General features: G+C 37.0%; 1 protein-coding gene across 1 annotated transcript in view; it reads left to right on the top strand.

The window, feature by feature from the left end:
- The first annotated feature begins 509 nt into the window (after positions 1 to 509).
- Positions 510 to 18,987, top strand: part of DAPK2 (death associated protein kinase 2) — a 190,114-nt gene continuing 171,636 nt past the window's right edge. The window contains exons 1-2 of the mRNA XM_074294862.1: positions 510 to 633; positions 15,058 to 15,140. The gene's annotated coding sequence lies outside the window, so the exon portion shown is untranslated. The remainder of the gene's footprint in view (positions 634 to 15,057; positions 15,141 to 18,987) is intronic.

The raw sequence follows: 18,987 nt of genomic DNA on the forward strand, positions 1-18,987 counted from the left end.
AAATTGAGCTCTATTAAGCCAAGAAGAGCTGGCTCCAGCACACCCCTGACTTTACTTTTGAAGTATAAAGCTAAGGAAGTATAATATTCAACAATTCTGAGACATCAGGCAAAAAGCAGTACATAAAATCCAAGGAAGAAATTTATCACCACCATCATTCCTATATTCATTATATTGATTTCAAATGCCTTAGAGCTTAGTGAAATTCAACCCCTTAGCAAGAATGATGGAATTTAATAAGTGACTATCAAATGAAATTAAGATAAGCAAGTGTGAATGAGCATTTGTCAAATTTAATATGTATTAACATGGCTTAGCCAAGAGTTCATGAGTATTAATGGTCATTATTAATCATGACATTCAATAATAATCATCATGGTGATGGATAGAGCGTCATTTTTCTTCCAGGTAACTAGGAAAATTACACATATTACATGAGTAGGAATTCATTGAGATTCACAATCCAGGGTTTTCTTTTACTTTTTTTTTTTTTTTTTTTTTTTTTAAAGGAAGTGAGAGGGAGACGGATGTTACAGGGAAAAAAAAGGAAGAAAAAGAAAAGAGAAGAGAGTCATTGAAACATCTTTTAGAATGCACAGAAGAGAACAGAAGAAAGACCAGAATCGCAGACAAGTAAGACAATTTTGAAAATTACATTGCATTTATCAGTTACTAAAAAGAAAATAGATTCTTAGTTTCATATACTAAATTCTTTTTTTCTGATCTATTTACTATATAGAATATTTTAGATGTTTAAGATCAGAATAAGAAATTTAAAAAAATAGATTCACAAAGTTTCTAAAACATCTGCAGTATAACGTAGATTTAAAGTTGAAAGAACCTTTTAAGGCAGAAGTGTGCTGGCAAATGTTTAACAATTAATTCCCCAGGTGAAAAATGAATACATGATACACTCAAACTTACTATCATTATTCACCTTTTCTCCATCAGTTTCTTATGTCTAAACAATAAATAAACAATAGATCAAGCCTTCATTTATAGCATTTTCTGGTTTCTAAGATGTGAAAGCTGAATTTTCACTCTGAAAATTTAAGAATCAGCTCTCAGCAATATAACCTGACTCCAGCACCCTATTAGTTGAGTCCAATCTCTTCATTTTACATATGAGACAACTATCTAGAGGCCTAGAAATATAAAATTATTGTTTCCAAGATCACAAGGGATAGAATTAGGCTTTAAATCTTGATTTTTTTGTTAATCTAGAGGTTCTTCCTGCTAAGAAGAATGAGTTAGAGAAGTTAATGACTGGCCCTGGTTCACATATCATACATCACTGACTTATATTTCCCATCTGTTACTTAGCCACTGAGATGCCATGCTGTCTCCTAAAATTAGAATGTGATTATAAATAACTGGCTAGTTCAGCAGCAGATGCATCTATAAAATCTGCATTATTTGATGTTAAGAATTGAAGTTGAAATGGCATAGTGGTATATTAGAGAAGGTATATTGGGCAAATAGGTATATTAGGAAATCAACAGTGGTGAATGGGTATTTTGGGTATATGTCTATCAGAACTGGAATTGGGGCTAGATAATATAAGTTTTTGTCTAGAAACAATATTCAAAGGAAGCAAATCAGGAATTTTAATTTGATTTGGGATAGTCTGGTTCTATGATGTCCTAATTGTTACGACCTATTTATATTCAGTGTTCTCCAAACTCAGTTTGGCCAAACAATGGTAATCCTGACCAATTTTTGACCTTCCACTACACATATTTTTCCTCTTTTCTACATTTCTCTTTGGAAACTGTGTCAAATCAATACTACCACTGTTTCTACAAAGACTGAACAATTGATTGCCTTTTGGTTGCATTTGTCATCCCTCTGGCTTCCTAAATCAAAACATGACCAATACTCTTGTGTATGTGTTATCTTTCTTTATTAAAATGCAAGCCCCTTGAGGACAGAGATTGTCTTATTTTGAGGTTCCCTAGTACTAGTACTAGTGCCTAATACTTAAGAAATGATTTTAAAAATTGCATTATATGAGTTTTTATAAAAACACAAATTTTAATGCTAGAAAATTCTTCTTTCCACAGCTTGTACATACTTATTTTGAGATAGGTCAATTTGTTCATGTTACATTTAAAGTCAAAATCTCCAATGTACATTTATCATACAAGAGGCAGTACATTTTTAATTTTTAAAAATTTTATTATTTAAATTTTTTTTAATGAAAACTTTTTATTTTTCAAAATGTATGCATGGACAATTCTTCAACATTAGCCCTTGCAAGACCCTGTGTCCCAATTTTCTTCCCCTCTCCTAGATGGCAAGTAGTTCAATATATGTGAATGAGATGAGGTGAGATCTTTCAAGATAGTTGTGAAAATCGAGTAAGGCTTCATCTACTTCAGAGTTCGAGTAGGCCTGAAGGACTCTGAAGTTCAAGCAAAGGGCATTGCCTTCCCCTCCTATGATATCATCTCCCTATTTCAGCCAAATATGGGCAACTATGTACTTATTGGTCAAGTTCAATTTCATGGGTAGATCTCGCGTTTAGAATGTAAGACTCTCAGCCAATGAGGATGAGGGTCAGTGGTGGGAGGGGGCGTTTTGCGTTAGGGATTAAAGGTGCTGTCCTGCCCACAGGAGGCGCTTCCTCTCTTCGATAGTCTACTCGAAGAGTGGGACGCCCTTCTCGCGAGAAAGTACAATAAACTTTGCTTTTCTCTAGAGCTCTCTCCAGCTTTTTTTATTAAATGGTGACCCCTCACCATTTCCGTACCACACATATGTAAAACATAATAGAAATATATGTTAAATCCAATATATGCATACATATTTATACAATTATTGTGCCACACAAGAAAAAAAGGGGAGCAAAATAAAATGCAAGCAAAGAACAATAAAAAGTGTGAAAATGCTGTGTTGTGATCCACACTCAGTTCCCACAGTCCTCTCTCTGGGTGTAGATGGCTCTCCCCATCCCTGAACAATTAGAAGTGCTCTGAATCACCTCATTGTTGACGAGCCACTTCCATCAGAACTGACCTTCATATAATTTTGCTGTTGCTGTATACAATGTTCTGATTCTGCTCATTTCACTCAGCATCAGTTCATGTAAGTCTCTCCAAGTCTCTGAATTCCTCCGGCTGACTGTTTCTTACACAACAATAATATTCCATAACATTCATATACCATAATTTATTCAGCCATTCCCCATCTGATGGACATCCATTCAGTCTCCAGTTTCTTACTACTACAAAAAGGGCTGCTACAAACATTTTTGCAGATGTGGGTCCCTCCTTTAAGATCTCTTTGAGATATAAACCTAGTAGAAACACTGACAGCACATTTTTATTTATTTATTTGTTTATTTTTTTTGAGGCTGGCGTTAAGTGACTTGCCCAGGGTCACACAGCTAGGAAGTGTTAAGTGTCTGAGATCAGATTTGAACTCAGGTCTTCCTGAATTCAGGGCTGGTGCTCTATCCACTGCGCCACCTAGCTGCCCCAACAGCACATTTTTTAAAAATGCAGGGGTGATAGTGGAGAGAAAAAAAAAAAGGCAATTTTGAATCCTTATTTAGGGCATACAAATGCCTTCCCCAGGACCTCCTAGGGTTCACAGCATAGTCATTGTTCAGTTGATCAGTCACGTCTGACTCCATGACCCCTTGGATCAATGGTCCGTAGGGTTTTCTTGGCAGAGACACTGGGTGATTTGCCATTTCCTTCTCTAGTGGATACAGTGCACTCTTTGATCAGGCAATCCGAGTTTAAGCAGCTTGCCCAGGGCCAGAAACTGTCTGAGGCTGGATTTGTACTCAAGTCTCCCTAACTCAGGCCCTGGTGTTCTGTCCACTGAGCCACCAGCTATCTCCTATAATATTAGAAAGGATAACTTTTCTGTTTGTTCTTTGGAATGGAGGGACATAGAAGAGACGGATGAATCAATCTACAAGTATTTCTTGAATGCTTGTTATGTGGAGGGCTCCATGGGAGGTGATGTGGGAGGTAGAGGGGAAGACAAAGGTATGATCCCTTTCAGCGGGGACATTGTGGCCTAGATCCCAACATAAAGCAGCAGTTAAGAGGTAGATGATTAATAAACAAATAATGAGACAGACAATTAATGCCATGAGTACAGAGGAGAGGAGACTTTCTGTGGCTTAGAGTAGCCTGGAAAGGCTTCTGTGAGGACCTGAGCTAGAATATGAAGAAAGAGGAGGATGTATGTGGGTGGAAGAGGGGGGTAGTCAGGTCCCTTTGTCTGAATTGTCTCATCTATAATATGGATATAATGATACTTGAGGACAGGGCTGAGCCAGAGAGAATTATGATTCCACTAGTAGTATAAGAAGATGGTAGAACTATTTCAAAGTCTGATTCTTCTTATGCAGCAAAATAACTGTATGGACATGTATACATATATTGTATTTAACTTATACTTTAACATATTTAACATGTATTGGTCAACCTGCCGTCTGGGGGAGGGGGTTAGGGGGAAGAGGGGAAAAGTTGAAACAAAAGGTTTTGCAATTGTCAATGCTGAAAAATTACCCATGCATATATCTGGTAAATAAAAAGTTATAATAATAATAATACAAAAAAAGCAGATGGTAGAATGGGAAAGAAAGTGCAGGAGAACTCACAGTCGGGTGTGGGCCTGGGAGGGGCAGAGTCCTTGCCTGTTGCTAAATCAGCTCTTCTTGTCTCTCTTCCCCCTATCCAGGATGCATCTGCCGATGATCCTGGTCAGAGCCCATTATTTGGTGCCTGCCCTAACGTGTGAACCAAGGCCAGTTGGCACACCCTCAGGGCGGCCGAGGGGAGAGGAGGCTGAGCTGCCCAGGGTGGGCAGGAATGTGGTGTGGGGAGGGACTCTCGGACGCCTGTTCCCAGCAACGTGGGTGACTCCAGCAGCACCATCAGGCCCAAGTGCAGGCCATCTGGGGTGGTGGAGGGAGGAAGCAGGGGCAGACCCCCCGGAAGTCAGAGTCCTTCTAGGAGAGCAGGAGGGCCGCTAAGCAGTCCCCCTCCCTCTAGGGTGGTAGGACCCTGTGCTGGACAGAGCGTACACGTGGAGTCAAGATAGGCTGGTTTTTAATAATCAGCTCAGACGCTTTTGGCTGCAGCCAAGTCAATTCATATTTCTGAACTTCTTGTTGCTTTTTAATCTACAAAGTGAATAAAACCAAAGTGGGGCAGGAGAGTGCTTGACATTAACGTGTCAAATGGCCCGCACAGGGGCTAGAATAGGCTTAGGGATTAAGCACCCCCACAATGGGGTGAATTTGTTTATTGAAATATCTTCCTCTTCCTCCTCAGTATGAACCAGGTTCAAAACCTGTCTTAAATGCTTCTTAGGTATGTGGACCTGGTCAAGTCACTTAATCTAATTCAGGCTCAGTTTCCTTTCCTTAGTAAAATAGGGATCAGAATACTTCCCAGAATTCTCTGGAGGACTACAGAGATGATTTAGGTGTCCCAGAGTGCTGGACTTGGAGTCAGAAAAGTTTGAGTTTAAATTTGGTCCCTGACACTTGACAGCTGTCATTTAATCTCAGTGTTCTTTTTCCTCACCTGTAAAGTGGGCATAAAAATAGGGTTGTTGTAATGATCAAATGAGATATTGCATGTAAAGCTTTCAGCACATTGTGTGGCACACAGTAAGCTCTATCTAAATGTTAAATGTTGTTATTGTTATTGTCCAAAATTCTTGGTCAATGTTAAAGTGCTGTTAAAATCTCATTATTATCTTCTTTACCAGTTTGTAATGAACTTTAAAATGTCATATAAATGGGCGCTGTTATTAATAATCAATAAAAAACATATACTGAGCTTCATCCTTTATAACTGAATTAATACTGAAGAATGTAAGACATGATTTCTGCCTTCCTACAGTCTCTCTGGGTAGTCTAATACCCTTGAGAATATTAGGAAACAGGACAAGATAAAAGATAATCAAATTCTAGATCTCAATATCCAGACTGTAGGTACTGTGGGAGTTCAGAGCAACTGAAAAATCTTGAAGACGGAAAAAATCAGGCAGGTTTATACAAGAGATAACTGATCTTGGGAGAGATGGAGGAAGAAAAAGTGGAGGAGAAGGAAAAGAAGAAGGAAGAAGAGAAAAAGAAGAAGGAAGAGGAGAAATAAAAGATGAGGAAAAATAGAAGAGGAGGAAAAGAAAAAAGGGAGAAGACAAAAAAGGAAAGAAAGGAAAAGAAGAAGGAAAATGAAGAGAAGGAAAAGTAGGAAAACAAGGAGGTGGAGGAAGAGGAGGAGAAGGAAGAGGAAGAGGAGAAGGAGAAAGAGAAGGAGGAGGAGGAGGAAAAGAAGTTCTCCATTGTTGCGGTGGTTAATCCCTGTTACTGAGGAAGCTAGGGTCGATGGTAATTCAGCATCTGCACTAAATCTAACACTAAGTGGTGAGCTACTAGAATTAGGTAGCCATCAGCTGTTAAAGAGTGGTAAATTTTTGGAAAAACAAGGGCAGATTGGGGTTCCTATGCCTCAAAGTACTGGGATCTAGCTGCTATATTTCTAGCCGAGGCTAGATAGAAGAAAGGAAGGAAGTAAAGAAAGAAGAAAAGAAGGGAGAAAAACAGGAAGGAAGGAAGGAAGGAAAGAAGGAAGGAAGGAAGGAATGGAAAAGAAAGAAGGATAGAAGGAATGAAAAAAATTAAAAAGGAAGGAAAGAAGAAAGAAAAAGAAGGAACAAATAGGTGAGGGGGAAAGAAAGAAGAGAGAAAGAAAAAAAAGGAAGGGAGGAAGGGAGAAAGAAAGGAAAAGAAAAAAAGAATGCAAAAAGAAATTCAGAAGGGAACATAAACAGGACAATTTAGTCAGTATGTTATTAAATTTAATGTTCTTTTTTTTAAAGTTGTATATGATAAGTTTATAATAATATTATTAGATCACATATAGCTCTTAAAAATTTATAAATCACCTTACATATGTTATTTCATTTGATCCTCACAGCAATTTTTTGAAGTATGTGCTACTATTATTTCACAGATTAGGAAGCAGAATGAGAAAGTGACTTGACCGTGATCGCACAGTTATATAAGTGTATAGGATAGGATTCAAACCCCAATCTAAACTTCTTTCCAAGTCCAACATGTGGCGTAATGAGGGACTTTCCAACCAGGGTACCTTCTGTTCCCAGCGGTCTGGGTGACTCCTGCAATGCAATCGGGCCCAAGTGCAGGCTGTCTGGGGCCGGTGGAGGGAGGAAGCAGGGGCAGATCCCCCCAGAAGTCAGAGTCATTCTAGGAGGGTCCAAGTCCAACGCTGGGTTATATTTATACCTCCACTACACCAGTGACATCAAATTCAAATAGAAACAGGGGCCACTAAACTGTACATAAGGATCCCCCCACATATTGACTTAGAAAACTATGTATTAATATTATCCATGTTCTATTATATTTTTATTTATTTTGTTAAATATTTCCCCATTACATGCTAAATCAGGTAGGGCTGCACAAGCGGTGTTGTGGGTCTCATGTGTGACATTTGGCACTGTACCAAGTGTCAAGTAGCTTTTTCTACTTCATATATAATCCTCTTTTTTCTTTTTCTTTGTATATGAAAATATGTGTTTGTTAAGGATTAAGTTCATAATAAAAGGAAAATGTGAGAAAATTAAAAAGAAAGAAAATAGAGGGGAGGAGAGAGACATTTCCTGAGGCAGTGTGCTCACATGAACAAAAGTTTAGAGGTCAGAAATAACAAGGTCTGGATTTGGGTGGGTGAAGGTGACCAATTAGGAAGATGAGCATATTTCACTGAAGAGTCTATTTAGTGAAGAGGTAAATTCAGATCTAGCAGGACTATAACTGAAGGAAAGAGGTAGAAATATAATAGCTGGAATGTTACAGGGAGCTACAGTCATAGGGACACAAGTTTATCTTAAAAATATTTTTAAAAGTGTTTTAAGTCATAGGAATAAATGGAATCTTTCCTAAAATTAGTGTGACTATCTAAAACCAAGGACAAATATCTGTAATGGAAATAAGGTAAAAAATCTTCCCTATAAGATCAGGGTGAAGTAATTTTGTCCAATATCTCCACTATTTTTCAATATTATATTAGAAATATATATAGCAATTAAACAAGAAAAAGAAATTGGAGGAATAAACAAGGAAACAGAACTATCACTCTTTGTAAATGAAATATGGTATTCCTAAAGGTAAACTAGTTGAAGAAATTAACTACTTTAGCAAAGTTGTAGGATATAAAATAAACCCACATAAATGATTAGCATTTCTACTTATTATCAACAGAATTAAGGAGAAAGAACTATTCTATTCAAAATAACTTCTGACAATATAAATACTTGGGAGTCTACCTGCCAGAATAAGACATAATTTATAAAACACACAACTAAAGATAAACTAAACAACGAGAGAAATATTAAATGCTCATGGATAACTGAATTAATATAATAAAAATGATAATTCCACCTAAATTAGGTAGGTAGGTAAGTACTTATTCAGTGCCATACCAATCAAACTACTAAAAATTTATTTTATAGAGCTAGGAAAAATAATAACAAAATTTACCCAGAAGAACAAAAGGTTAAGAATATCAAAGGAATACGTGAAAAAAAAAAGTGAAGGAAGGCAGCCTAACAGTACCATATTTCAAACTACATTTCAAAGTGATAATCATCAAAACAATGACCTATTGGCTAAAGAATAGAGTGATGGATCAGTAGAACAAATTAGTTACATAACATATAGTAGTAAATAACCATAGTAATCTAATGTTTATTAAATTCAAAGACCTAAGCTTGGGGACGAGAATTCACCATTTGATAAAAAACTGGGAAAACTGAGAAGCAGTATAACAGAAACTAGATATAGAACAATATCTCACCCCATATTCCAAGATAAATTCAAATGAGATAAATGATTAGGACATAAAGGGTAATACAATGAAATTAAAAGAGCATAGAAAAAGTTATCTGTCAGATTTATGGATAAGGGAAGCACATATTACAAACAAGAGATAGAGATGATCATCAATAATTTTGATTACGTGAAGTTTAAAAGTATTTTTGTACAAACAAAACCAATGCAGTCATAATTAGAAGGAAAACAGGAAGCTGGGAGTAGTGGGAGATGGTGTGGTGTGTAAATGTGGTGTGTAATTTTATAGCAAGTTTCTCTGAGAAAGGTCTCATTTCTCAAATATATAGGGAACTGAACCAAAATAATAAAACATAAGAACCATTTCCCAATTGATAAATGATCAAAGGACATAAACTGGCTGGTTTGGGGAAGAAGAAATAAAAAAATGTCAATAGTTACATAAAAAATGCTCTAAATCACTATTGATCAGAAAAATAAAAAATAAAACAAGTCTGAGGTACCACCTCACACCTATTAGATTGGCTAATATGACAGAAAAGGGAAATGATAAATGCTAAGTGGGATGTAGAAAAATATGGAAACTAATGAACTATTGGTGGAGTTATGAACTAGTTCAACCATTCTGGAAAACAATTTGGAACTATATCCTAAAGTTTATGAAACTCTGCATGTCTTTTGACCCAATAATACCATTACTAGATCTGCATCTCAAAGAGATAAAAGAAAAAGGGAAAGGACCTATTTGTACAAAAATATTTGTAATAACTCTTTTTATGGTGGCAATGAACTGAAAATTGAGGGAATGCCCATCAACTGGGGCAGAGATGAACAAGTTGGGATATATGATTATAATGTAATATTACTTGCTATAAGAAATATAAGAAATAATGAAGAGGATGGCTTAGAAAAATCTGGGAAGACTTAATATGAACAAAAAGTATGAATATTGTTCATAGTAACACTAATATTGTAAAGATGTTTGACTGTGAAAGACTTAGGTACTTTGATCAATACAGTGATCTAAGACAATTTGAAAGGACCCATCATAAAATATGTTATCTAACTCCAGAGAAAATTGATGAACTCTTAGTGCAGACTGGAGCACACTTTTAAAACTTTCTTTATTTTTTCTTATTCTTCTTGTTGTTTTATATTGTTTGCCTTCTCAGTGAGTATGGGAGGGACAGGAAGAAAGAAGAGAATTTGGAACTTGAAACTTTTAAAAATGCTAAAAAAAAAAAAAGAAAAAAGAAAAAAATTTAAAAAATTTTAAAAGTCTTAAGGCAGGCACTTTGATTTTTATAAATCAGCATTCTCTTCCTAGTATACAAGATATTTTATTAAAAATAAACAAGAGTTAAAGTTAAAAATGAACAATAAAAAACTTAAAGAAAAACTGACCCCTGTTGATTACCACTGGTAAGACTATATAACATTTCATACAGTAAGATCCTTATATTTTTTCTTGAGAGAAAGACTGCAAGTTCCATTGTAACTCAATTGGAACCAAGATTAATCATTGCATTCAATTTGAGTTTTTTTGCTGTTTAGTATTAACTTCATTTATATTTTTGCAATCATTCTTTATATTGTTCTCTTTGTTTAAATTGTTTTCTCTTATTGGTTTATGCTCATTTTTCTTTTTTTAAACTTTTCTTATTTTCCCCATTAATAAGCATTAATTTTATTTTCTTCCACTCTTCTCCAATTGAAAAACCAAAATAAAAAAATGTATATGGTAGTTTTTCCATGTTTCTCTAAATTCTTCATATCTTTCATTCCTTATGGTAAGATAATATTCCATTGTTGTTGTTCACTTGTATGTCTGACTCTGCATTAGTACATTTAGGATTTTCTTGGCAAAGACACTAGAGTGGTTTGCCATTTCCTCCTCCAGCTCATTTCATAGATGGGGAAACTGAGGCAACCAAGGTTAAGTGACTTGCCCAAAGTCATGTAGCTAGGACGTATCTGAGGCTAGATTTGACCTTAGGAAGATGAGACTTCTTGACTCTAGGTCCAGTGCTCTCTGTACTGGGTCACCTAGATGCTCTCAAAAATCCCAGAGAGGAAAGAAACATGAGGCTGGGATTTGAACTCATGCATTGGATTAGGAATCCATTACCTTAATCAGTAAATGATTGTGTCTGAGGCCAGATTGGAACTCAGGAAGATGAGCCTTCTTGACTTCAAGACTGGCACCCCTATCCACTGCTCAATCTCCCTGCCCCTATAATTCCTTAGCATAATTATTCAGCTAGATACTGAATACTGGAGAGTTGGAGACTCTCCAACACCTAGTTGTGAGACCAGCTGGAGAATGAGCTAGCTTGGTCATCCCCAGCCTGTGAACTGGTTTAACCCTGCTCCCACCGGGAGTTTCTCTCTTAGGTTGGGCAGGTTGATGGGCCGATGTTTTGTGTGCAGTTTTTTTGATGTTACAAAAATTGCTATTATGAACATTTGGAAATTTGAGTGACCTTTCTGTCATCGACCTCCTTATATTACGTGCTTAGTAGACTTACTGAATTAAAGGGGGGCAGGATTTGTTTAGTTACTTTTCTCACACAATTTCAAATTGATTTCTGGAATGGTGGTACCATTTGCCAATTTACCAAAAGTGTGTGAGTCTTCCTTCCATATTTCCCTGCCATTAATGTTCTGAGTTAAATACAAGGTCATGATACCATAAGATGCATCTATTGTCTCCCAGAGTAGGAGCACTCTTATGTCATGACTTCTCACAGATGAGCTATCAGGGAAGGAAAGCATTCCTTGACTCTCAGGACTTTCCCATTCGGAACTCTGAGGTTCCCTGGGATCCATAGACAAGACAGAGTGACATGGATTGTTGAGAGAGTGCCTAGGAGATGTTCTGAATCTTCCCAGGAATGAATGGCCAGAGAGTCCACATCCTCTTGGACAGAAATAATGCTCGGTCAGCAGAGGAGGAGCCCCAGGCACTGACTACCGGGAGGAAGGAAATGAAAACTTCCAGGTCCTCCCCAGCCACACACACTAAAGCCTGAGCCAAACCGGTCATGAGGCTGAGCTGGAGTGAGCTTGGGTGTGAGAAAGCGGGAGAGAACATGGCAGATCTTGGCAGGAGCTGATCCCCCTAATCTAAGGAGAACTTTTTTGACGCCACCAGGGTCAGGGGCTAGAAATGCATGCTCCCAAAGGAAGAGGGAGGCTTCCTGAGACTCTCCAACACCTAGTTGTGAGACCAGCTGGAGAATGAGCTTGCTTGGTCATCCCAGCCTGTGAACTGGTTTAACCCTCCTCCCACCGGGAGTTTCTCTCTTGGGTTGGGCAATTCGAAAGGCCCGTGTGAATCATCAGACAGAGATGTGGTTCTGTCCACATGAATGGGAGCTCTTAGCCTTGGTGCTTTCTGGGAAGGCATCTGCCTTGGCAAAACTGTGATGGGGGCAAAGCCGGTCTTCTCATTACACCTCATTACCCCTGTCTAGGGCCTAGCTCCTCCTAAGGCCCTCATCTACCATGCTCAGCACCCTGCTGGAAACTCCTGAATAACCCTGCATTCAAGTGTGTACCCAAGGCCTTGTCAGTCCTTTCATGTGCCTCACCTGTGAAATAAGGGGCTTAGGCTCAAGGGGTCTTAACCTTTTTTTGTACACGTCATTGACCCTTTTGGCAGTCTGTTGAAACCTATAAGTCCCTTCAGAGAATAACATGTAAAATAACATATATACATATAAATATGCAAATCTACAAAAATATACATATAATATATAAATACATATGATGCCTATAAAATAAAATACAATTATATTGAAATAAAATGTCAACTTTTTCCTATCCAAGTTCTGAACTTTCCTGAAATCTTCATGGAAAGGGGCCCATGGATCCAAGGCTAAGAAATGTTTGGCTAGATGATCTCCCAAGTGCTTTTCAATTCTAATATGTTAAGAGTTTAGGAGTCTCCAGATGTATTTTCTGTTCCTCCCTACCTTCCTTGTTGTCTCTTGAGTTTGTGGAAGGAACTAGAGACCATGCTGAGTACTGAATCAATGAGATATTGCCCAAGTTAGGTTAGTTAGTAACTAGTCCTTCAAAGGTAGCCTTCAAATAGTCATAAAGAATGGCAGAATTTGAAAATAAGTCAGACAGCTCCTTTCTCCATAACCATCACTCCTCTGCTTATTATCCAGGCATCAAAATTTAATTCCTTTGGCATTATAAACTTTTTGCTTCCTGAGTCCCTTGTAAAAAATGGGAAGTGTTGAATTATATTAGCTACCAGTGAGTCAATCAATAAACATTAAAGTGTATAATACTATAGGCTAGGCACTGTGATAAGTACTAGGAATATAAAGAAGTGCCAAAAATAAACCATGCTTTCAAGAAACTCAGACTAATAGAGGAGATAACCTGAAAGTCATTCTGCATAAAAGAGATAAATTCAAGGTAAATTGGAGATAATTTCAGAAGAAAGGTAAGACCAAGAAAGGTTTCCTCATTATATCTTTTTTTTTCTTTTTCTTCCTTCTACCCATCCCCCTACCCTAAAGATGGCTACCATTAGACACAAATATGTAAAATCATTATATATACTTTTATTTTTCAGTTCTTTCTCTGAATGCAGTTAGCATCTTCCTTCATAGGTCATTTGTCCTTAATTTGGGTACTTATAATAGTCAAAATGATTCATTTGCTCTAAATTATTCTTAAAATAATATTGTCACAGTCCAGGTGTGAGGTGATGAAGGCCTACTTGGCTAGTGGCAATGTCAAAGGAAAAAAGTGGGTTTATATGAAAGATATTATAAAGCTGGATTGATAAGATTTAGCAACAGTTATCAACTAACACCTCAGTTGAATAGCCAATTGAGAACAAGGCTTGGAGAAGTAGGATAGTAATCCGAATATGTGTGGTGGAGGAAGTTTCAGGCCAGATACAAGGGCCAGTGAGAAACACAAAAACAAACTTTATTTATTTCACAATCTGGCTGAGAGTTGGCCCTATGAACTGCTGGGCCTGTGATTAGAACCACACCGTGTTAAAATTGGAAGTATTTCTTGGTAAGCAGCTTTGCCTCTTAGAAGTGCTCACCAAAATTTATCAAAAGAACTTTTTTCTGACTTCCTCTTTCCCACATCAAATACTCTCTCAGAACATTCTGCCCATCCCTCCTTCCTTGTGAATGAAGGCAAGCAGCTGGAATAAACTTGATGGGCTAAATGAGAACACAAGAGGCAAAGAGAGATGTTATGACTGCTCAGAAAGCCCTGGCAAAGCTAGAACACTAAACAGAACAAAGAATACAACAAACAATCTCATAGAAAAACACATGTAACCTTGTTTCAGAGATTTGCACAAAGGCTCAGATACACTTTGAAAACTATTCTCTCTCTTGGCTTTTAGCCACCCACTCCCAACCCAAGAAACCTAGGAAAATATATTAATAACTATATTCCTGGTATTCTAAGACCAAATGCCTATTTGCAAGCACACTGTTCATATTACTGAGGAATGCTTGATTGAAAGGAAGGAAACCAAACAGAAATTTTAGAATGAGAGAGCATTCCTCAAAAAATCTATGTAAATCCCTTGAAGACTAGTATTGTCCCAAGTTTAAAAGTTCCCTGGCTGAGGCCCCTTCATAAATCCTCTAAGTTTAAGGCTCCCTGTGCTCAGAGAAATGGTCCAGTTGTTCAAAGCCATCTTCAAGGGTAAGGAGAAGGCAAAACCATCTTTGGAAATTCCCCTCTGGCTATTATTCTTTTCTTACAGGTTCTTGTTCTTTATGTTCTCTTTGCTTGTCAGTTCTTCCTGATAAGCAGTCTTGGTTAGCGGTCAGTTCTTCCTGGTTGCCCCCAAATAATTATGCATATTTTTTTCAGGAAGACATTCTCTTTCCCTCAGTTATTCAAATGGGAGAGAGCCAAATATCTCAGAATTTGCTATTTTTATGTTTCATGGTTCATAAAGGCCCCCAAAATTCATGAGCTAGTGGCCAGTTTTCTGGTGATGAACTTCTCTGGAGAGACTGAGATTAGTTTTCAGACTTCAGATGCTCCCGAAATAAAACTCAAAAACCTCTTTATTTTGATAGATCCCAATAAGTGTTTAGCCAATTCTGATGAGACTGTAGTTATTCCAACAATGTTCTTTCATTTCTAATAGCATAGTAGCTAATAACTTCTTGATTTGCCTGAATGATCATTTCATCTTTTAAAAGGTGAAGGAACCAAAAAGGGGAAATTCTATTCTGGATCTGATGCTGAACACCAAAGAGGAACTGATTACTGTGGTGGAAATGAGGTAAGCTTAAAGGGAAGTGACCTGTCTACCTTAGAATTTATAAAAGAGGAAATCTTGGTCTAGATTTACATGTTAGAAGAATTCAGAAGAATAGATAGGATATCTAAGCACTTTACCAATATCTCATTTGATCAATCGACTGTCATAAAAGTGAGACAGAGGAATCTTGAGTAGGAATCCAGTCTGGGTTTTATACAAAATAGCACTGATGTCCTAAAGAACAAGGAGTGATCTTCAGGACCCCATACCAGCGGAACACTCCCACAAAAATCATAGAAAAATCATAAACAGGGGAGAAAGAAAATTGTTTTGAAATTGTGCTAGGTTTTGAACTTATTCTTTCAGAAACTGAAGTGGTGTAGATGGAGTACCTGGAGATATTGGGAGAAATGTATTCTGGTTTTGCTATGTTTTTGAAGTAAATATCCCTTTGTAAAAGCTAGCTGATATTAAATGGCTAAGTGGCCCTCTCAACAGGGGTGGAGGGGAATATAATCAGTGGGATCTTGAGCTGATGGCAGCAGACAAGAGATATCCTGACCCCTCTAGGGTTACCCCAGGATTCCTTATGGGAAATGTAGTTGGCTTGGTCATTTTAGGATTGCTATTTGGTTTCCTGTGCTCAGTAACAGAAACTCAAAGAAGAGGTAGTTAGAGATATTTGAGGTTCAGTCTCAGGCCCATTTCTTTTCTTTTTTTTTTTTTAAATTTCTTTTTTTCTTTTATTATTTTTTATTTTTACAAAAATTTTATGCATGGGTAATTTTCCAGCATTGACAATTGCAAAACCTTTTGTTTCAACTTTTCCCCTCCTTCCCCCCACCCCTTCCCCCATGGCAGGTTGACCAATACATGTTAAATATGTTAAAGTATAAGTTAAATACAATATATGTATACATATCCAAACAATTATTTTGCTGTACAGAAAGAATCAGACTTTGAAACAGTGTTCTGGTCCATTTCTACTAACACACATGCTCCAGTTAAGTTTGGGAAGCTTCAGGGGCAGGGGAGTAGAGAAGGAGATCTCCTCCTATCCCCTCTATTCAAATCTAAGAATAAGCACCATATACTGGGTAAATAGGGGAAAAGAAAATGAGAGCTTGGAGTCACTATTTTTAAAGTCTATTAAATAAATGGGCTGTTTTTCCTGGCTTAATATTTAATCCTTTTAGATTTTCAGAGAAGGTGACAGAAATAGCACATGTGGACACTAACCAGAAACATCTAATTTTCCATGCAGCTAAGGATGCAAGAAGGAGTGGTGCAGGAGCATGCTTAGCTTCAGGAGATACGGTCAGTCCAGAATATGGGGTTTCCCTGACTATCCCATTATACATAGAAAATATTAGCTATGGGGAGAGAGTACTAGGAACTGGGGAAACCAGAAGAGGCAATACTTGAGCTAAGCTCTGAAGGAAATTAAGGAGTCTATGAGGCAATAGTGAGGAGGATCTCAATGTGGCACCGTGGGAAGAACAACGGCTTTTGGGAATCCTGATACTTTGTACATGTGTGTTCCATAGTTTCACTTATTCAACTTCCTTGATGGCTGAGTAGTGCAGTTAAAAGAGATCTGAACTTGAAATCTGAGTTCAAATCTGACCTCAGACATTTGCTAGCTATGTGACTCTGGGCAAGTCATTTAACCTCCATCTGCCTCAGTTTTCTCATCTATAAAATAGGAATATTAATAGTGCCCTATTTCATAAAGTTGTTGTGACAAAAAGCACTTAATAAATGATTATTCTTTTTCCTCCCCAACCTGACCCCCTTAAACCTTAATTTTTTCATTTGTAAGATAAGGAAGTTAGATTAGCTGGCCCTGAGGTTCCTTCCAGCTCAATTTCTCTGATGCCATAAATCTATTCTTTGTGCAAAGGGGATAGAATCCTGTAATATCCCATTACTATGGTGAGCTCTATGAAGGCAAGAAACCTGTCATCTCCAATCTTTGCATATCTTCCATGGATTAACACAAGAAATAAAAATAATTGTTGAAGATACTGAATTTACCATATATTGCATTATCTTTTCACCATTCCAACTACACTGGAAATTCCTTGATGATAGTATTATATCTTCCTGAATATGTTTTTAATGAATCTGGACAGCATCTTCAATAAATACTTATTGATTGATTGCCAATAAGGGATGTGATTTAGTCTTCTAGTCTTCATCAACTAGCATATGAATTCCAGGCTTCTAAATCAGCCTGAAAAAAAATTGTAAAAGCTCTTGGTACATTCACACATTGCTGGAGGCATTGAGAAATGTTGTCACTTCCGGTCAAAGGCAACAAGGCTTATGGAGCTGAATATCTCCTCTGACCTAGGAGTCAAAAGTTTTGATCCCAAATGGTAGTAATCCCACCATTGGAAATGTACTACAATAGAAGTAACTTAAGATGACTTAAAATAAAAAAAGAATTATTTGTTCAAAACTATTTATAGCTCTCATACATAATAATAAAAACCTGGAAACAATCTAAATGTCTTATAGTCAGAGAACAGATAAACAGACTGATGTGCCAATGCAATAGAGCCCTAAACTTCCATAAAGAATGACAAACATGAAGAAAATGCAGAAATGTGGAAAGCTTTATAGCAAATTATATGAAATGGGATAAAGAGTAGGAGTATACATATTGACTACAGCTATTTTTTTTTTAAGTTAACTTTGACTATGTCAATAAAATTACTGAAAAAAAGATTAAGAACTCCAGGTTACTCTAGGTTAAGTGATCTATCAGGCTTTTACAATAATATGAACTGAACAATATCTAAAGTTTCTCATTGGGCTAAAACTATCATTTGGGACTCAGCTGGACTGTTTATAATCCCTGACAATTAGTCCATAATATGAACCTACTTTATATGTTAGGAATAATAAAATCTACATGGAGTCCATGAGAAGTAAGGAAACCAAGTCTCTGAATAATATTTCATTTAGATAATCAACTTTACTGAAATATGGGTGTATGTGAGGATATTTTTTCCAGTGTCATAGGCATGGTGTTAGTCCTTGATAAATGGTATCACTACAGTGGTTATCATCAGGCCTCTAGCCCTTGACTAAGTACCAGAGTTAGATTAGATGATCCCTAAGGTTTGTTCCAGCTCTAGTGTCAGATCCAACAACTCAGAAAGTATGGAGGGCTTGTTTCTGGGGCTCCAGCACTTTGCCTCTTCTACATTCATCTGCCCCTCTTTGGCTTTCTCATGTACTCAATGTCCTTATGTCTCTTTTTTGATTTCCCTATCAAAATCCTCTCCTAAGAAATGATTTGATAAGTCATAGACACTGAGATGTCAGTCTCAGATAAGGCATATTACTTCTTAGGGTGTATTTTCAGAAAACAAAATTCACATTTGGCATGGAACCAAAGAATAAAAAAAATTGAATGCTGCGAGATTATAATGATTAAGCTTGGCCCTGAAGAGAAAGTGGAAAAACTGCATCCACACTCCTTTACTTATTATTTTTTTTCCAGAAATAGGAGACTGTAGTCTAACATTAAGTATCTTGCATGTAGGAATTGTTATTGCTACTTTTTTCAAGTTTCTTTTATGAATCTTTTTAAAAAAATCTATTTTGAAGTTAAATACAAAGAGACAAAAATAGCATTTCCATGGACATAGTGTAACATAAAAAGAGGATACTTAAAAAAAAAAACAACTATGTAACATATATTAGACATCATTTTCAAAACTACTCTGCTTTTCTGTGCTTCCTTCTAAGTTTACTTTTGTTTTGTACTCTGCACTTTCTTTTTCCTCCCTCCTTTTCCAATTCCCCTAAAGAAGACTACCATTAGACACACACACACACACACACACACACACAC

Source organism: Sminthopsis crassicaudata, chromosome 2, assembly GCF_048593235.1.
Source record: "Sminthopsis crassicaudata isolate SCR6 chromosome 2, ASM4859323v1, whole genome shotgun sequence".
NCBI lineage: Eukaryota > Metazoa > Chordata > Mammalia > Dasyuromorphia > Dasyuridae > Sminthopsis > Sminthopsis crassicaudata.